The sequence below is a fragment of the Felis catus genome, chromosome D2, assembly GCF_018350175.1.
Source record: "Felis catus isolate Fca126 chromosome D2, F.catus_Fca126_mat1.0, whole genome shotgun sequence".
In the NCBI taxonomy this organism is placed as follows: domain Eukaryota; kingdom Metazoa; phylum Chordata; class Mammalia; order Carnivora; family Felidae; genus Felis; species Felis catus.
This window is the reverse complement of record NC_058378.1, coordinates 6,466,304-6,484,865: the sequence shown is the minus strand read 5'-3', so window position 1 is coordinate 6,484,865 and position 18,562 is coordinate 6,466,304. Positions and strand designations below refer to the sequence as shown.

At 45.3% G+C, this 18,562-nt stretch overlaps 1 protein-coding gene across 2 annotated transcripts in view; it reads right to left on the bottom strand.

The window, feature by feature from the left end:
* The window catches only part of A1CF (APOBEC1 complementation factor), a 77,150-nt gene extending 61,097 nt beyond the window's left edge, over positions 1-16,053 (bottom strand). Inside the window, exon 1 of one of the 2 annotated variants that reach the window (XM_019814212.3) lies at positions 15,928-16,053. The gene's annotated coding sequence lies outside the window, so the exon portion shown is untranslated. The remainder of the gene's footprint in view (positions 1-15,927) is intronic. The other variant, XM_006937714.3, reaches the window with a different exon arrangement.
* Between the last annotated feature and the right edge of the window lie 2,509 nt (positions 16,054-18,562).

Sequence of the window (18,562 nt, the reverse complement as noted above, 5' to 3'; positions counted from 1 at the left end):
TCCATTCTCCCCAAATTATTAATGTAGTGCAATACCAACTTAAGACCCAATAAAATTATTTTTAAATATGCCACATTGAGTCTAACGTTGATCGGGCAGGATAACCATCCAGGAGGTACCACAGCGTGTACTAAATGTATAGTATTCCTGGGAACCAGCCTTAATTAACGGTTAAAATTAAAACGGGCACAGGAATAGACAAGTGGATGAATGGAGTGGCAGAAAAAAAGTCTAGACCTTTGGTTTTGTTTATATTTGAATTTGCCACTAGGTGTTACTTCAAAGGCTAGATCGTAGACACTTGGAGAAAAAAGTAGTGTTGGCTTACCATCTAACAGCATATAGCCAAATTTTAAGTGGATTAATGAAAAAACCTTTAAAAGCACTGTATAACTACTAGACGACAAGACGGAACATTTTTATACTCTTGTGATGCAGAAGGGCTTCTGAATCAGGCATATCAACAGCCATAAATGAAAAGACTAACAGATTTGGCTATGTAAAAATTACAAATATCTGTAACGGTACGAGAAAGTTAAAAAGCCATAGACAGGAAGAAAATGATTGCTATTTTTATACAATAGACCGAGAATCAGTATCTTTAATATACAAAGAGTGCTTTTAGTTCAATAATAAAGAGAGTCCCGCATCAGTGGGCAAATGAGCAAAGGGCAGGAGCAGTTAACTCACAGAAAAAAGAAAAATCGTTTGTAAACTTATTTAAATACTCATCAGAACTGAAAAGGTAAAATAAAACAAAAACACAAGATACCTTGTTTTTGCCTATTATGTTGCAAAATTTGAAAAGATTTTAAATAATGAATAGAGCTAACATGTATCGAACATTTCTATGTTTCAAAAACTTTAAACCGAATTCATTTACTCCTTTTAAAAACTCAGTGGGGTAGGTAGTATCATTCCTATGATGGGTAATAAACCAAGTTAGAGAGATGGGTTAATGTATCTGAGGTCACCTAGGTGACAAGGGACAGGCCCATCATTTGAATATCCTGGGGCAGAGTCTGGGCTCTTTATCACTATATTCACCTTAAAAAAAATAGGTGAATGGTACAGAAGGGGGAGGGAGATTATAAAACCTCTCCAGCTTCTCCTTAAGAGTCTTTGTAAGAAACCTGGTGACACCACAATGCAACTGATGAGGCAGATACTGTGGGGTTGTGTCTTCTTCCGCTTCCACAGGGACAGATGGTTTTGGTCACCTAAAGCACCAGGGTAACTTGGCCTGTTTGCTGAAAAGAAAAGGAGCTTTTATCATCTAAGAAGTGCTGTGGGTAGACTGTGTGATGATTCACTTGGATACATGCAGGATCCGATCTCCTTTGGACATGGTCCAAAATGGATACATGGTCATTGCCAGCTCTCTGCTGTGCACTTGGTCACACATACCTGCCCCGAAACCTTATCCCTCATGCTTCTGGGCAGAACGTGGAGCCTTCATAGATGACCAGGTGATGTATCACTTGGCAGGATGTGACTTGAATTCCATGTTAATTTCCCTTCTTAAAGTGTGGGTTCCTTCTTCCCATTGACCTTTACTCTTCTGGGTTGTAGACCGCCAGAGGGAGTCGGCTATGAGCCACATGTCTGACGTAGCCCGGCGATGGTTAACAGACACAAGTACAACTATTTTGGGAGCAGGGTCTCCTCTCTGTCCCTCTGTCTCCATCTTCAAATGTCCACCTGGGTCCTCTTTTCCTTTTCCTATCCCTTACTCTCTCTTTAATCCCTTTATTTTGTTCTCTCTCCTTCTTTGGTGACAACCCTGGCCAAAGAAACTGCTGATTCCACCTGGAAGGTACATCCTACTTTTTTTTTTTAAATGTTTTTATTTATTTATTTTGAGAGAGAGAGGGATAGAAAGTAAGCAGGGGAGGGGCAGAGAGAGAGGATCCCAAGCAGGCTCACACTGTCAGCACAGACCCGGCATGGGTTTGTGATCCCACAAACTATGAGATAAAGACCTGAGCCGAAATCAAGAGTCAGATGCTCAACCGACTGAGCCCCCCAGGCACCCCAGGTACATCCTGCTTTTAAGACAAGGTGTTAACAGCTATAGAGAGGCAGTGCTGGTGGAGGCTACTTTGTCAAGAGACAGTTATTTTTGCAAAGATGCTTCGGGCCAGCTGATACTTTGATGATTGTTTGTTGATGTTTAAATCTATCCATCGTCTTATATGGAGTCATTTGAAACACTACATAGAGTAACTTAAAACTGCAAAACCTAAGATACGGGGGAAATCGTACTGTCGTAAAAATATTTATGGGGAAAATGAAACGATACTAGAGAAAGTTCAGTTGGAACGAGTGATTTAAAATTATCAGAGAAAATCAATAAGGAGATGTACAATAGTCAAATGATTATATTGTGATTTATGTGTGTTCCTTGTCTATACAGATATATATATACATATGTATCTATACACATACACACCTGGACTGAATTTCAGCATTATAAATATGCATGGGGTGAGAAGGTATGTTTTATTTCAATTTTTTAAAAAGATTTTTATTTTTGAGAGAGAGAGAGAACAGGGGAGGGGCAGAGAGAGAGCAAGAGAGAGAATCCTAAGCAGGCTCCACACTGTCAGTATGGAACCTGATGCGGGTCTCAAACTCAGTAACCGCGAGACATGAGCGGAGCCAAAACCAAGAGTCAGATGCTTAACCGACTGGGCCGCCCAGGTGCCCCACTTCTTTTTATTTTTTTAAGCACTAATTCAAAACCAGGAATCAGACACAATCTCAGTTGAGAAGAACAAGTTCCCCAAACTCTTGGGAAAGTTAAGCGCGTCCATCTGGTCCACAGATGATCATTCTTGCAACACCGGTCCTGACATCTAGATATTCTTTTTTGTTTTGTTTGAGGGAAAAGTAATTTCACATAGACAATATATTTTCACTTAAAAAGTACATTTGAGATTGCATAATTTGTGCTCCAATGGAAACACCTCCTGTTTTGTTTTGTTTTTTTTTTTAAAGCATATTCTTAAGGAGATGTATTAGAGGTACATTTGATCTGCTTGAAAACACATTACCCATTTCTTTGCTTACGATGCCCTTCAAGTACCAACAAGAAGCCATTAAATCCCCGGGCTTTAGCCTGAAACTGTAAATTACACAAGGAAATGCAGGTGAGGAAGCATTAACCTATGCATGTTTTGTCAAAATAGGACTTTGAGATTGAACTGCAACTTTCCTGAATTTTAGCGAGTCCTATTTGCTCCCTTAAATCTCGCCCTCCTCAATTTTTTATCATGCTCTGAGAAACAGCTTCTCTGTAATCTTCTCAGAGGAAAGTGTCTGGTTTGAATGCATTCCTTCATCATGACTTGAGAAGGATGGCCCCAGACTTAAAATATTGTACCACGATACAACATACTGCAAACTGGCCCAGAGAAAGTCATTTGAGAATTGCTCTAGCCAGGTTGAGCTGACAACACAGAAGGCATGCTGGGGGAGGGACAGACAGACTCCCTGCCTCTAGCTTGACGTTATAATCACGTGTACCTGGGATGCATCCTCCCCACCCTGGAGGGACCAGATTCACCCGGTCTGGAGCGGGGCCCCAGAAATGGGATGATGTAAGCCTCCAAAGTGACACTGATTGGCCGCTGAGTTGGAAACTGTTGCATTAAGCTCTAGTCCATCCATGTTAAATGTCAAAACAAAAACATGGGCAGCAATGGAATTTACCCCACCTGGCAAATAGACGGGATAGACGTCACATTAAGACAATTGTATTAAAGAGAAGAAAAAGCCTATAAAAGAAAGGTAGAGAGTAGATCATAGGAGAAAAAAGGGGGATGGTTCCAAATTTTCTCTAATAATTATTGACATTTGCATCCTTTCTGATGAATAAATCTTTTCCTAAGCTAGTATTTAGAAATAAAACCTTTGAAATGCCCCCCTCCCCCAAACTATGTTCTTACTAGATTCTGGCTCAAGTGGTTTGCTTTCAACTGTTTCCATGAGGACTGGCCAATGAGGTACTTATATTCCCACTGTGGCTCACATGTGGAGAGGAAGCAGAAGTGAGACCGAATGGATGGAGAGTGGGCAATGAGGAAAGAGGCTGGGAGGAGACCAGAGGAGGGAGGCGCTGAGCCAGGGTAACAGGGAACCCCCTCTGCAGGTCCAGAATCACTCCTGCTGATACCCTGAAAGCCTCTTTCTCTGGAACAGAAAGTCTGATCTTGGCTTTTTTCCTGCCTTGAGTACATGTATATTCTCACCTGTTGCTCATCTTGTACTCCTCCCCTCATCTCCCACCCCTTGTTCCGTTACTGGACTCAACCTGAGCTCACGGTGTACAACGCACGAGGCCCCGCCTCTTTCTGGCTGCCTCAGTCTTCTTGAAAGATCCCTTGCAATATTCTCCTGCTCAAAAGCCCTCATTGGCCTCATCGCAGACTACAGAGGAGGAATCCATTCCCCCAGCCTGACTTCTGTGCCTGCTGTAACCTGGCCCTAAGTCTACTTTCCTGGTCGTGTTCCAGGGCCAGTCCAGAGTATCTATTCTGTGCTTCTCCCACACACGCCAGTTGCTTCTTAGGTTCTTTGTTCCTCTTTGCCATTTGCCTTGCACCTAGTTCCCCGCTTCCTTTCACAGTGTTCCTGGCCGAGACAAACCCAAGCTCCCTCTGAGTGCGTGCCGTTATATAGGTATACGTGTATGAATGCACAAATGTGTGTGTGTAGACATGGGTGTGTACATACACACAAGTGTGACTCAACTCCTGGCTGCCAGTGTCGGTAGTGTGCCATCGCACAGGAGACTTCTCTGTACGCCCCTTTCCTTTTGTAACTGACTCTGACCCCATCATTTTGTTTTATTGTTTTTTATTTATTTTAGAGAGAGAGAGAGAGACAGAGAGACAGAGAGGGAGAGAGAGAATGAGTGGGGGAGGGGCAGAGAGAGAGAGGGAGACACAGAATCCGAAGCAGGCTCCAGGCTCTGAGCTGTCAGCACAGAGCCCGATGCCAGGCTCAAACCCACGGACCGCGAGATCATGACCTGAGCCGAAGGCAGATGCGTAACTGACTGAGCCCCCAGGTGCCCCATGGGCCCACCACTTCTTTACAAATCTTTCAGCCTTGGCTCAGCTTGGATGAGAATATCAGAAACTCTGAGAGAGAGATCTTCCAACATGACCTCTGGTCGGTAATGCTGAAGACTGAGAGATGAACAAGTCTTTCAATCCAAAAATGATCTGAGAAAACTTGAATAGTAGGTGGGAATCGCATGTGCAAGAGGAGGGAGGGGGTGACGAGGGAAGAAATGGAGAGCTTTGCAATCAGACAACATAGGAACTCTTGACGCCATTAAGTTTCTACTGTATTGGCTGATTTTACGCATCAACTAGACGGGACCAGAGGGCGCCCTGACATTTGGCCAAATATTATTCCGGGTGTGTCTCTAAAGGTATTTCTGGTTGAGATTAAGTTTAAATGGTAGACTGAGTAAAGCCCCTCCCCATTTGGTGGTGGGTCTCATCCAATCAGTTGAAGACCAGAATTGAACAGAAAGCTTAAGTGGGAGGAAACCCCACCTTCCCGGGACATCCATCTTTTCTGGACCTCAGACATGAGCTGAAACCCTGGCTCTTGTGTCTCATGCCTGCCGGCTTTCAGACTGGAAGTACACATCATCTGTCCTGGGTCTCCAGCTTGCCAACTTCAGGGCTTGGGGCTTCTCTGCCTCTATAATCATGCGAGTCAACCACTTACAAGTAAGTGGAAGATAGATACATCTTAGAGGTGCTAGTAACTAGTACTAGTATCTTAAGGTACCAGAATAATGACAAGAACAAAACTGCTTTTGTATATGCACTGAAATTCCAATTGGAATACCAGCTCTGTTTCTCCAGAGAACACTGGCTAACGCACATACACATATGGTTTCAGTGCTGTCACGTTTCTAGTAACCATAAGATGAGGCTGCAGATGGCTATTGTGTCCTCTTCACTCAGTAATGATACCCAACTCTTCCCACCATGCCTGATCCTCTTAAAGATCCCTGGGAAAGATGACAGGCAGACTTTAGAAATTCTAGAGTGGCCTTAGAAGAACAGAATTTCTTTGCCCATATGTTTAATTTCTAAGTTGATGTACACATTGGGAAAGTGGTAATCACAGCATGTGATGTAGATGTTTTTCAACCTAAAAGCGGATGTTTATTCAATAGCTCTGGGACCAATTATTTGTGCGGCAGATTATAGGGGCCTGACGAGCTGTGAACACTATATTTCATTCATTCTTGGACTCGTGTTATGATGTCTCTTCTTTCTAGTTGAGATTGTCCTTTTGAACTTAATTGCTGCATCTGGTTTCCTCGGACCAATTTGGAACAATTAGGTCGAACATTCAATTCTCACCATGACTGCCAAGCACTGATTAATAAAATATGTTTGGTGCTTGAGTGAAGCTTACAAAAATCCAACTATCTAAAGCTCTATATGGCAGTAACCCTGAGGCAATCTGATGCTTGTAATGAAAGATAGCCTTATGTTTCCTTTCAAAAAATTAGATTATGGAAGTTCTGATTTTATGCAACTTACATGCCATGGTATAAATTGTCTGTACTAAGTTCTTTGTCCTTATTTCTATTCAGCCACTGAAGTCTGACATTTTTCTGTCTCTTAATTAATTAATTGATTGATTAATTAATTCCCATGGCCATTAATTAGCAAGTATGCAACCATCATTTCATACCTAGATTTTGTCTTACCTTGACCTCTGGCCTTTTTTCTAACTCTAACATCCTCTGCATAACACTCGTTAATGTTCTCAACCATTTTGTTATGACATTTTCCTACTAAAAGACTTTCCATGGTCCCTATTCTACAACTCTATCAACCTATGTCATCACCTGTCAAATGCACCCAACTTCATATTTCCAGTGTATAGCTTCTCTCTACTCAGACCAGCCCAGAAGCTTAGGAGTCAGGAGAAGAATCGAGACAGGGACTCTAGGGGACAGAGGTATACATGAAAACAGCATGGACGGTGGAGGAGTATAGTTGAAATGTTGGAAGTTGAGTGTAGCTGGGATGTTGAAAGTTGAGTGTAGTTGGAACGTTGAAAGTTGAGTGTAGTTGGAAAGTTAAATGCAAGTGGCATGGAGGGGATCAGGTTTGGTAGTGACAACAGGTACGGCCAGTGAGGCAGGCAAGAATGAAACCAATACTGGCACGATGGAGTTTTCTGGGCTTCTTATGAATTCGGCATGGAAGAATTCCAACAGGTCCCTGTGTACTTTAGGAAGATGATTCCGCCAGTGTTGCGGACAATGTATTAGAGGCAGAAAGAGTAGTCTGGGGACCTGTGGGGAAAAAGGAAGTGTCCAGCTATGGCCGGCAGTGAGGATGAAGAGATGGAGAACCAGAGCCTTCCCAGGGACAGACACGCATCTTTCAGCTCCAGGCCTGAGCACCGAGCCTGACACTTAGTAGACACTTCATCACACGTATCTGCTGAGCTGAACGGAAACTTCCTATAGCCTCTCCGACTACTCCAGACTTTGTTCTCTCTGTCCTAACTTTCTAGTTTCACCACACGATGACAAAATACACAGTATTTTGCCCTTTGTTGTTTATTATCGATTCCCAGGTTGGAGGGTGGCATAGTCGGCAAACCAAGGGATCATGGGTTTGGACCAACTCAGTTTCCAATGTTGGAGCTCTACCCTTAAGAGCTTTGTAAACTTTGGTCAAGTTGTTTAACCAGATCCCAGTTTCTTCATTTTGAAATTGGGGATCATGATGCCTACCTCATCGTGTAGCTATAGTGAGGCAAAAAGCTAGGACAAGTACACGGCACAGACTTTGGTCTGCCACAGACATGGCACTCCATGATGTTTTTCTTTACCTCTTCTACTGTCTTGCTCTCCCCAGTCAGGTGCCTCTTTTATTCCACAGACAATATTATGAATCTGTTATGTGCATAGCAATGTGTTTGGTCTGTGAATTGAAAAATAAATAGGATACGTTTCTTGCCTTTCAGGACCCCCTAGTAAATAGTATTCATTTTTCCAGCAAAGTGAGAGACTGTGGGGAAGGGACAGATTAATAATCTGGAGCCTGGGATGGGAGCTCTAGGGAAACCTTTCACGGGCCCCTTGAAGTGATAGGGACAATAGTACTTCTTTGTGTCCAGAACAGCATCTAGAAGAATGCTGAGCTCAAGCAAGGGGTCAACCAGTCAGCCCCGGTGGACAGAGTAACACAGTAATCCTGAGGGATTACCTCTTCCTGACCCTCTACCCACCATTCCTCTTTATTTTTTACTTATTTTTAATTTTTTTAATGTTTATTTATTTTTGGGAGAGAGAGAGAGAAAGAGTGTGTGTGTGTGTGTGTGAGCAGGGGCAGGGGAGGGGCAGAGAGAGAGGGAGAGACACAGAACTCAAAGTGGGCTCCAGGCTCTGTGCTGTTAGCACAGAGCCCAAAGCGGGGATCGAACTGATGAACTGTGAGATCATGACCCGAGCTGAAGTCGAACGCTCAACTGACTGAGCCACCCATGCACCCTAACCCGCCATTCCTCTTAAAGTAGATGCTGATACCTAACCCCCTCCTTACCAGTCCCGATGCTCCGTTTGGCCCCTGCCCCCATAATTTTCTCTGTTGCCCTGCCTTTGCCAGGGGGGTGGGGTGACTGATTTGGCAACAGGTTGTCTTCTTTCAGGCCTTCATTTTTGTCACATTAATAACCATGCTATTCTTCAGTCTGCATCGTCGTGAGTGGCTTTGAGCACTGATGGGTTCTTGGTTGTAAGGATGCAAATAAAACAGGCTGAGAGGCTCGCACTCTGGTGTGAAGTCCACATTTCTATTCCGCTTCCTTGATAATTAGCCAGGTTCCTTCAGATCATTTTATACTGACTTAATTAGGAGCCCCTGCCCGTGATGGAGAACATCTCTGCCTTGGAGAAGCAACAACAGTGTCGGGGAGAAATTGTCCCTAATTTGCTCCACGGGCCAGTGGCGAGGAGAGTGTTTTCTGAGCCGCCTGACCTCCGGTCTAAATAACTTTCTACAGGTTGACCCCAGGGCCCATCTCTCTCTCTCTCTCTCTCTCTCTCTCTCTCTCTCTCTCTAGTCATTTTGTTCTAGGAAAGCGCTGCGTCGTCAACCCAGGAATGAGATGATTATTATAGATGCCACAGCCCAGGTTTGTGCGCACCTGCTTGCTATCGTACTAAGCACTTCGCGTGTAATTTCTGATCTCATCCCCAAGGTAACTGTGATTTTGCAGGAGAGGAAACAGGCACAGGGAAGTTAAACCATTTGCTGCAGGTCACATGGCTGGGAAATGGTGGGGCCGGGATTCAAGCCCAGCCACTCTGGGTCTCCAGCCCCCGGCTTTAGCAGTGCCACTGTCTTCTCTTTGCTCTATGCCGTGCACGAATCTGTCTGTTAGACCACCGTGCTTTGGGGAATCCTTTGAAATACTGACGTTCTAAATTCTTATTACAGGAAGTAGTTGGCTTTGCAGCTTGTTTTGAAAGGCAAGTGAAAATAAGAGTTTCTAGACAGGATAGGTTTTTCTCCTACCTTCAAATACCCTAAAGGGCCACGTAATAGCAATTCTTGGAAGACTCCAATTCTAGTCAATGCCCCTGTATTATGTATCTGTTCTGTAGTGAGGGAGAGACGTGGGGGAAATTCCTATCTGGTAAGTGTGATGCTCAAATGTCTGTAACAATAATTCAACATTAATAAACAAATGCTTCCTCAAAGGTCAAATAGCTGCCCTACAAATACTTACATTCTCCTCTGGTTCCCTAGGACACTTCCATCCTTGGCCATTTCTCTCCTACGTCTCCTTTCCTATCGTCACAACCTACTTGTCCTAAATGCCGTTCCTGCAAGGCTTTACCGGGCTAGTTAATTTGCTAAGTGATTTTAGGCTAACGTGTTCCTGAATGTGAACACCTCCAAGTGTCCCTATCATTCATACCCTGTATCCCGAGTAATTTGTATTCTACTATGGAAACATACTCTTATTATCCTAAATGAATAATTCTATTGAGGCTGGTGGGCCTGCTATTTGGGAACATTTGGTCTCAATTTAAAGCTCCAAACTAGGTCAGTTTAAATATGGGACTCCCTTAGCATTTACAGACCTAGCAGCCCAGTTATTCTGTCCCTGGGGAGAAGAGTGTGTCCCCCAGCTGGGAGGCGCCCGTCTTGAGACACAAGCAGAATGTGGGCCTCGGGCAGGCATGTCATTAGGACAATTACCCTGCAGTAATGCAAACCCCTCGCTGCGCTCCTGGTGCCCGTGCCTGTGCATTTCTTCTGCGGTCTGGGCCTGGCCCTCTCACTAGGTCACAAAAGGGGTCTCCTTCAACTGAGTCTCTGGCTGCTTCCGTCTGGGAGTCTGGGCCTCGAGAGGAGGGTGGGACTCAGAGAGAAGGCCATTTTCCTCCCAACCACGGGGGCCTGTTAGTCTGCCTCCCGGGATTCGTGGAGAGACTCAGGCTGAATACAGGGGCGGTGCAGCGAGGGCTCCTATAAGGCGCAGGGCCTGCCTGAGGATTGGGGGTCTGCACTTGGGTTCTTACCCTAACAGAAAAATGTCTTTTACCCTTGGGAAACTCCTTTAGCTTTTCTCTGTCCTATAACGGAACTCCAACATTTAGTTGTAGTTCCAAGATTCAGCCCTTCTCGGTGCTCCCCTCAAGCTCTGTTTTCAGAGCGCTCCGTGCCGGCCGGTTGGAGCTCACTCCTGTTTCCACCGCTTTTTGTTTTATTTTATTTTATTTTATTTTATTTTATTTTACTTATTTTTTAAATTTTTTTATTTTGTTTGAGAGAGAGAGAGAGAGAGAGACAGCGAGCAAGCAGGGTTGGGACAGAGAGAGAAGGAGACACAGAATCCGAAGCAGGCTCCAGGCTCTGAGCTGTCAGTGTGGAGCCCGACCTGGGGCTGGAACCCGCGAACCGTGAGATCATGACCTGAGCCGAAGTCAGACACTCAACCGACTGAGCCCCCCAGGCGCCCCTCCATTGCTTTTTAGCCTTGTGCAGCCTTGGGTATGTTTCTCCACGTTCCTAAGCCTTGGCTTCTTTATTGGACGAACCTCATAGCAATAGCACCTATTGCACAGAATTCCACAGGGTCGAATGAGTTAGTGTATGTGCCCGGCATGTGGCAGGAGCCCACATGGCAGGAGGTTAGGGCTATTATTCATATCATTGTTACCATCACGATAGGGTGCCGGTCCTGACTGGTTGGCCATAAATGCCCGCCTTGGGAGGCACTGCTGGGGATCTTCGGGAAAGAGGGTTCCTGACACAGTCACTTTGATGGGCCGATGTCCCCCCTCCATGGTATCAGAGTCTGTTCTCTGACTTCCACGGCAAGTAATCAAAACTATTAGGTTTAAGTAAATCCAAGAAGCCAATCTGCTTCAGGCAGAAGGTCCCAGCTAGAAAGATGAGCAGTCAACTCAGTCCCAGCATCAAAGCTGGATGGAAGAGTGCTGAAGATGAGTTGAGGGGGATGAAAACCGGTCACCTTGACGCATGATGTCCTGCCAGTGCCCTCCCAGTGTCTGTTATTCCTCTCACCTTCCACGGGGATTCTCTTTACTTTTTTTTGTGTTTATTTATCTTTGAGACAGAACCAGAGCACGAGTGGGGGAGGGGCAGAGACAGAGGGAGACACAGAATCCGCAGCAGGCTCCAGAACGGAGCTGTCAGCACCGAGCCCAACGCGGCGTTCAAACCCACGAACTGCGAGATCGTGACCTAAGCCAAAGTCAGATGCATAACTGACTGAGCCACCCAGGCGCCCTATTTATTTGTTTTTGAGAGAGAGGGAGAGCACAAGCAGAGGAGGGGCAGAGAGAGAGACAGAGAGAGAGAGGGAGACACAGAATCCGAAGCAGGCTCCAGAACTGAGCTGTCAGCACAGAGCCCGACAGGGGGCTCGAACCCACAACCATGAGATAGGACCTGAGTCGAAGTCGGACACCTAACTGACTGAGCCACCCAGGTGCCACCTTTCCACGGGGATTCTTATCTTTTCTGCCTAGTTTCATCCAGGCTCTTAGTTAACTCAGCACCGGGTCAGTTACGTCCAGTACGGAGGTGAAGGCTCCATACATAACCTGCCCTCTGCTGCAGGAGCCCAGCTTGGCTGCTAAACTCTAGTGGCCATGTTGTAGCCTCCTCGCTCTGTACAACTGGAAAAATGAGCAATGACTCGGTGACCTGGAAGAAAGCAGGCAGGCTGAATTGACAGTGAAGAGATGTGGCACTAGAAAAAGTCCAAATGCTTCTGTATAAAGTGTTTTGTAAACTAGAATATTCTATAGAAATAAGGTATTACAGTAGGTAATTCTGCCATGTAAGTGTTCTTTGAATCATTTGGGCATCCCAAAACAATGATCATTTTTTAACCGCTGGAAGAAGAGGAGGAATCACTGTATCACTGAAGGCGGGGGTTTTACTGAATGGCAAACCAGTTTGGCCACTCTGTTGTTCCCTGCGGCCAAACTGGCGTGTGCTAATTCTCTTAGCCGTGTTATTGCCGGGGGCGCAGCCCTATACCTAACCTTGCAAACTGGAGGGGGTTAAGTTAGCCCTTATTCTTGCCTTCCTCTTAATATTACCAGGGATGGAACCCCACTGGAATAAACAAACCTGGAAAATACTTTCCGTATGATTGTTAATACCTACACACAGAAAATTCCAGGTACCTATCTGTGTAAGGAAAAAAAAAGCTGAGGTCCTCGTTGGACTGGGGTGGATGGGCTACACTGATTAAATGAGCTCTCCTGATCCCATCAGCAGGACATTTTACAGCCGCCTGGACCCTACAGTGACGCTTTTCCTTCTCCGGATGCTTTCCGGGGGGGGGTGGGGACTGTTAGAACTGCACTTTAGAGGAGCCTGGTTACTGTTTCCATGAGTAAGATCAAATGGTGTTTACCCTCCGTCGATCAATACCGTCTTGTTTGAACGGATTGAGTCACTTAGAGACACATAAGGTAATGAAAACGATTGCGCAATGGTACCCAGCGTCCTACCCCGCTCGCCGAGGGATGACAGTGTTTTAAGAGCCGGTTCCCGAAACCGACGTGTCACCTCGACTGGCCGCGTGGTGAAATGAACACCCGCTTGGGACCGGATGCCCTGTGGGTTCTCTGCCAAGGGCCCTGGGCTTTTAGCTGAGCGCTTCCTTGAGCAACCTTCTCTAAAACAAAAGGATACTCTGCTCTGCTGCCGTTGCTGCTGTCTGTGTAGAATAAAAGAAAGTCAGAGGGGTTTTTTTTGTTTGTTTTTTGTTTTTGTCTTTTTGTCCGAATAGATAGAGTATGGTTACCATTGGTGGCTGATCAGAACTTTATCGTTTGTGTACAGTTTTCGATCGAAAGCGTATCAGTACAGTCTAAACAAAGAACAGCTAAGTGGGGCGAGTTTCAGGAAATTTTGCTGGAGGTTGTTACAAACAGAGACACGGGAAGAGGACCGCCTTTTGCTGAAGTCCTACCGTGTGCCCCGGATGGCGCCTGAACCGTTTGGCTATGTCATCTTGTTAAACCCTCGCTAAATTCTGTGGGGTGGGTCCTACTGTCCTTGCACACTTGAGGAATCTGAGCCCAGGGAAGTTAAGTAGTGGGCCTGAGGCCACACAGCGAGGGGAGCTTGGGAACAGGCCTTCCGAGCGAGCTCTGTCAGAGGAAGAGTCCGGTGTTCTTTCTGTAATGAATTTGGAAAGTCTCGAAGAGAGGCATGGTCTTGTTTGTTGGGAGATTGCTAGGCTCTCAGGTCCCTCGGATGGTTTCAGCTGGTTCCGGGTTTAGGGGCTGCAAAAATGTTTGTTCTTTCTCAATCTGTGTTCTCAAGAATACCATTTCTGAGACATGTCAGTAGATGTTCCCGAGTGATGTTCTGTTATAAATGAAGCTCAGGAAGCAAAATACCACCCACCCCTAGACGCTCACCAGAAACGGATACGTTGACACGCGCAGTAAATGCCTAGCCCCCCGGCAAGTACAATTACAATGGTTTACTAACTGGGTGATGTAGAGCCTGGTAGGTAACTAATCTGTGCTCAATTTTCTCATTAGTAAAATGTTATAATAGTGTCTTACCTTCCATGGCTGGTCTGAAAATAATGTAGATAAACAGGAGTGGACTGGGCGATACGGTGCTTAAGAAACGCCTGCGATTATTATTACTGCAAACATTCATGTGATAACATTCACCTGCTTTAACCTAACTGCCTTTCCTCAACTTGACATTGGGGTTACTTCTGGGGGGGGGCACATTTATTAACATCCACTGAATACAGCGTAGGACATGTTGTATTTGAGACAACACAGAGTCAACTTGGGATTTGCCCACTGAAAAATAGTAACTAAATATTCAATAATAACAACAACAAACAACAACAACAACTATTCAGTGTTTCCCTATCCATCATGTCAGTTCATATTTGCCCACTGTTTTTCTTTCTTTTCCTTTCTTTTTGACAATTCTCTTCCCCCTTCCCTTACACCTGATAAATAGTAAGTTGGAACAGTAAAACGTGAGAATGGTCTCAAATGGGCAGTATTAACATGATTCTGGAAACGATGGCCCTGAAAAGTCATCTAGTCACTCATGTCTATTAGCCCGTATTTGGCAGGGGAAGGCCTCAGCTCCCCCAACAAGTAAGCCCTCTCGTTATCTCCAGATCTACATTCCTACTGTTTATACGTCAGCACATATTACCAAGGATGCTTCAGACCAGACCAACACATCTTTGGAGCTTTGAAATCGTAACGAAAGCTGAGTCCGTCAATGTGTGTTTTGCGAAACACTAATCGGGCACCATGCACAAACATGTTCTGTTCCTCGCCTCCTGGGAGATACCCAATGCGCATCTGACAAGTCCTACTGCAAATACACCTGTTTAACTTGGACCCCATTTCTCCTTCGCATTTATTTTAACCATCATGGCACAAGAGTAATTCTGTCAGAGTTTAAGAGATTTCTGGTAGGAATGGATATTCCTGGTAAGTGCTCTGACTGCCATCTTTCTTTAGAGAAAATCTCATCGTATTTTGGTTGTGAATCATCTTTTTGGGGTGAACAGAATGATCACGTGAAAACATATCTGCTGCGGCACTTGCCCAAACCATCCCCAAAGGAAAAGCTCTAATAATCGGCTATCCCCAAGGCTGAGGTTTAACACGCTCAAAGCCAATCATTTTCCATGACTGTTTTTGTTTTGTTTTTTGTTTTTTTCTGTTTTGCTAGAATGAAAAGCAAATAGCTTAGGCTGTTCCTTTGGTGAGAGGTAGGATCCTGGCAAAAGACACAGCGAGAATTGACCACGGTGATTTTGTGTGGGTTTCTTTTCTGTGGGGTTTCGCGTTTTAGATTTTGGTTTTCGGTGGTTGTGAAGGATAAGAGAGAGGGAAGGAGAGACTTGAACATACAAAATCTCAAGTATAGTAGGGATTGTGACCTACACAGAGAACTCAGAATCTGCTGGTGATATTAATGCTATTTCTCCTGTAATTACATTTTTTTTAATGTTTCCGGGGATCCTAGGATCAGGACAGCCAACCACAGTTCTCCCAGCTGTCTGGCTACTGCTAAATATACTTCTCTGACACATCAGCCCTGCACTTGAACCTAAAGCGGTAAATCTACTTTGCACCTTCAGAATTTGATTAAACCAAGTAGTGGAAGATGGCTGCCATTTCATTCTGAGATCATATGATGGTCCCAATCTGTTCTTTGGTTTTCGGGTTGCTCCATTCGTATGAAAACAGCCAGAAAGCACCCTGAATTAGGCTCTAGGGTCGAAGAGGGCAGAAGCTGTTCTCACTGCATTCCCACGGAGCCACCCTGCACAGTTTCCCAGAGCCGAAGCAGAAAAAGCAAAACACATGCACCGTACCTGAGCGATTTCAGAGATCCCCACCCGGAAAAGGTTTCCTTGATTATGGCGAGTTCAACGTGTCACTCTGGTTATGCCCTAATCATCATATCAAACTCCAAAGGTTCAGTGGCTTTAGGTTTGGTTTACAATTGCTGGGAGTTAAACTTTAACCCGCCCTGTCCCTCGCATCCATGCAGCCCTTTGACCGGATAATTGGGTCACCGCAGCCCAGCAGAGTCGACAACACGACCGTGAGCATTTGTTCACAGCATCAAGATACGTTTTGCGCGAGACACCAGTGGCGTGAATATGATTTTGAGGCCGTTTTCGTGAGTTGTGTATTGGAAAGAGTGGAAATCTCTGCAGTGTGCGTAACGGGGCTTTTATTTACGTTAGCTCCCTTGTTTTCTGTTGCATCAAAATGACATTAAGTCTAAGGTACATTTGGGAGAAACTTTTTTTTTTTTTTTTTACACTTTTTATACCACTGTGGTACACGGAGTAAAGTGTGGCGTTTCGGGTCAAGCATGTAGATACATGTTGGCTTACAAGGAGAATCTACACAAAGCGTTTGTATAACCAAGCAAGTAGGGTCCGATGGGTTGGGGAAACACGCTTCTTTTTACAATAGCTGCTCATCTCCACCTTAAGAGGGCACGGTTACTGCGGACGCACAGCGATGAGCCGTGTGCTGGGTCCTCTGGGATCTGAAGCTGTTATTCATGGCTTGAAATCTCAGTGGTAACTGCATTTCTTTTCTGAAGAAATTTTTTTATTAAAAAAAGTTGTTTAATGTTTCTTTCTCTTTGAGAGAAGGTCAAAGCATGAGTGGGGAGGGGCAGAGAGAGAGAGAGAGAGAGAGGGAGACACAGAATCCAAAGCAGACTCCAGGCTCCCAGCTGCCAGCGTGGAGGCGGATGCGGGGCTCGAACCGATGAACCGTGGCATCGTGACCTGAGCTGAAGTCAGATGCTTAATCCACTGAGCCACCCGGGTGCCCCAAGCATCTAACTCTTGATTTTGGCTCAGGTCATGATCTCACGGTGCAGGAGTTCAAGCCCCATATCAGACTCTGCACTGACAGAGCAGAGCCTGCTTGGGATTCTCTCTCTCTCTCTCTCTCTCTCTCTCTCTCTCTCTCCCTCTCTCCCTCTCTCTGCTCCTCCCCCTCTTTTTCTCTCTCTCAAAATAAATAAACTTAAAAAAAAATTAAAAGCAAAAACACCACAAAACCAAAGCCCTCTGAATTTTGAGTAAAATTTGGCTTCTAAGCCACAGACCTCCAAACCAGATTTAGAGGCTACCCTCGCTTGGCTCCAGTTCAAGTAAGAGGAGTCTAATTTTCCGGGGTGACAACACAAGTTTTGCCCTGGAGTTGTGCCCTGGGACTGGGCTCTGGGGGAAGCACTCATGCTCCAGGAAGCCACATAGCTGCACGAGGGACACATCCCCGGGCAACCCTAGGGGTGGACCCCCTCCGAGCTGTGTCCCTGGAGTTTCCCGGGGAAAGCTCAGTACGGGTTTGCACGGTTCCCGAGAGAGTGGGGGATCCTTACCATGCGTTTGCGGAGAACTGTGGGGGAGATGTCAGTCCAGGGACAGTTTCCTTCGCTGTTTTGTGTGGCAGGTGCCTGAGGTAGGTGCAAAATGGAGACGTGGAGGGAAGAGCCCTGGGGTTTCGGGTATCTCGTGGAAACAGAAAAACACAGCAGGTAAAAGACGGCATTGATGCACTAGTTATAAAAAAAATTGGCTTCTCATGTGACGGGTCCTGGCATTCAACAGGACAGGGCTGTGCTCATGTGAGACCAAAGGGTTTGAAAAATCAGTTAAAAGAGCCCTAAAATCTGATAATTAGATTGGCCAATTGACATATTAGCCAGCAGACCAAAGGCAGTAATGAATTGGGTGGCATTAGGATGTTGCTGGAAGGTTTTTCCTTTTTTATTTCCTAAATCCTATCTCCTCGCTGCGATAGGGATATAGCGGTCTGTAGCAAAGAGGGAAATCATAGATAATCTCTTTCTGGAGGGTACTTAAGGGGACAGTCTGTGGCCCTGGGACCAAGGGAAGCCACACTTGTGACCCTGATCCCATCAGCCCAACCAAGGGAAATAACTGTACCCGGAATGGCGGGGGTTAGCCCTTCTGGGCCCTCGTTCTCCTAGGAGGGACAAAGCCATAAGCAAATAAACCGTTACACGGTGTGAACAAAAAGCAAATCGGTTTCAGTAGTGGCTGGTGAATAGTTGGTCATCTGTCTCGTCTACAGTCACCCAGGACCTACTAAGCATCGTGTTACATGGGTGGTTATTTAAAATGCAGGCTGAGTCTCTTAGCAGGCTGTCAAATCATTAACCTGGGCTGTGGCCAACATTAAAGCAGAAAAGAAACTGTCAGGTGAATTGTACGCAGAAGGGGTACGTTCATGAAACTTTGGTTTCAGGTGCGTGTGTTTGTGGGCGTGTGTGTATTGCTTATGATGAAAAATTTACACTAAGGCACAATTTTCAAAGCTTCACAATAATATGTTAGTTTTCAGGGGTTCAGTGGTTGACCAACCAGATGTAGAGTATACTCATTAAAATTTTTTTAATGTTTTATTTATTTTTGAGACAGGGAGAGACAGAGCATGAACAGGGGAGGGTCAGAG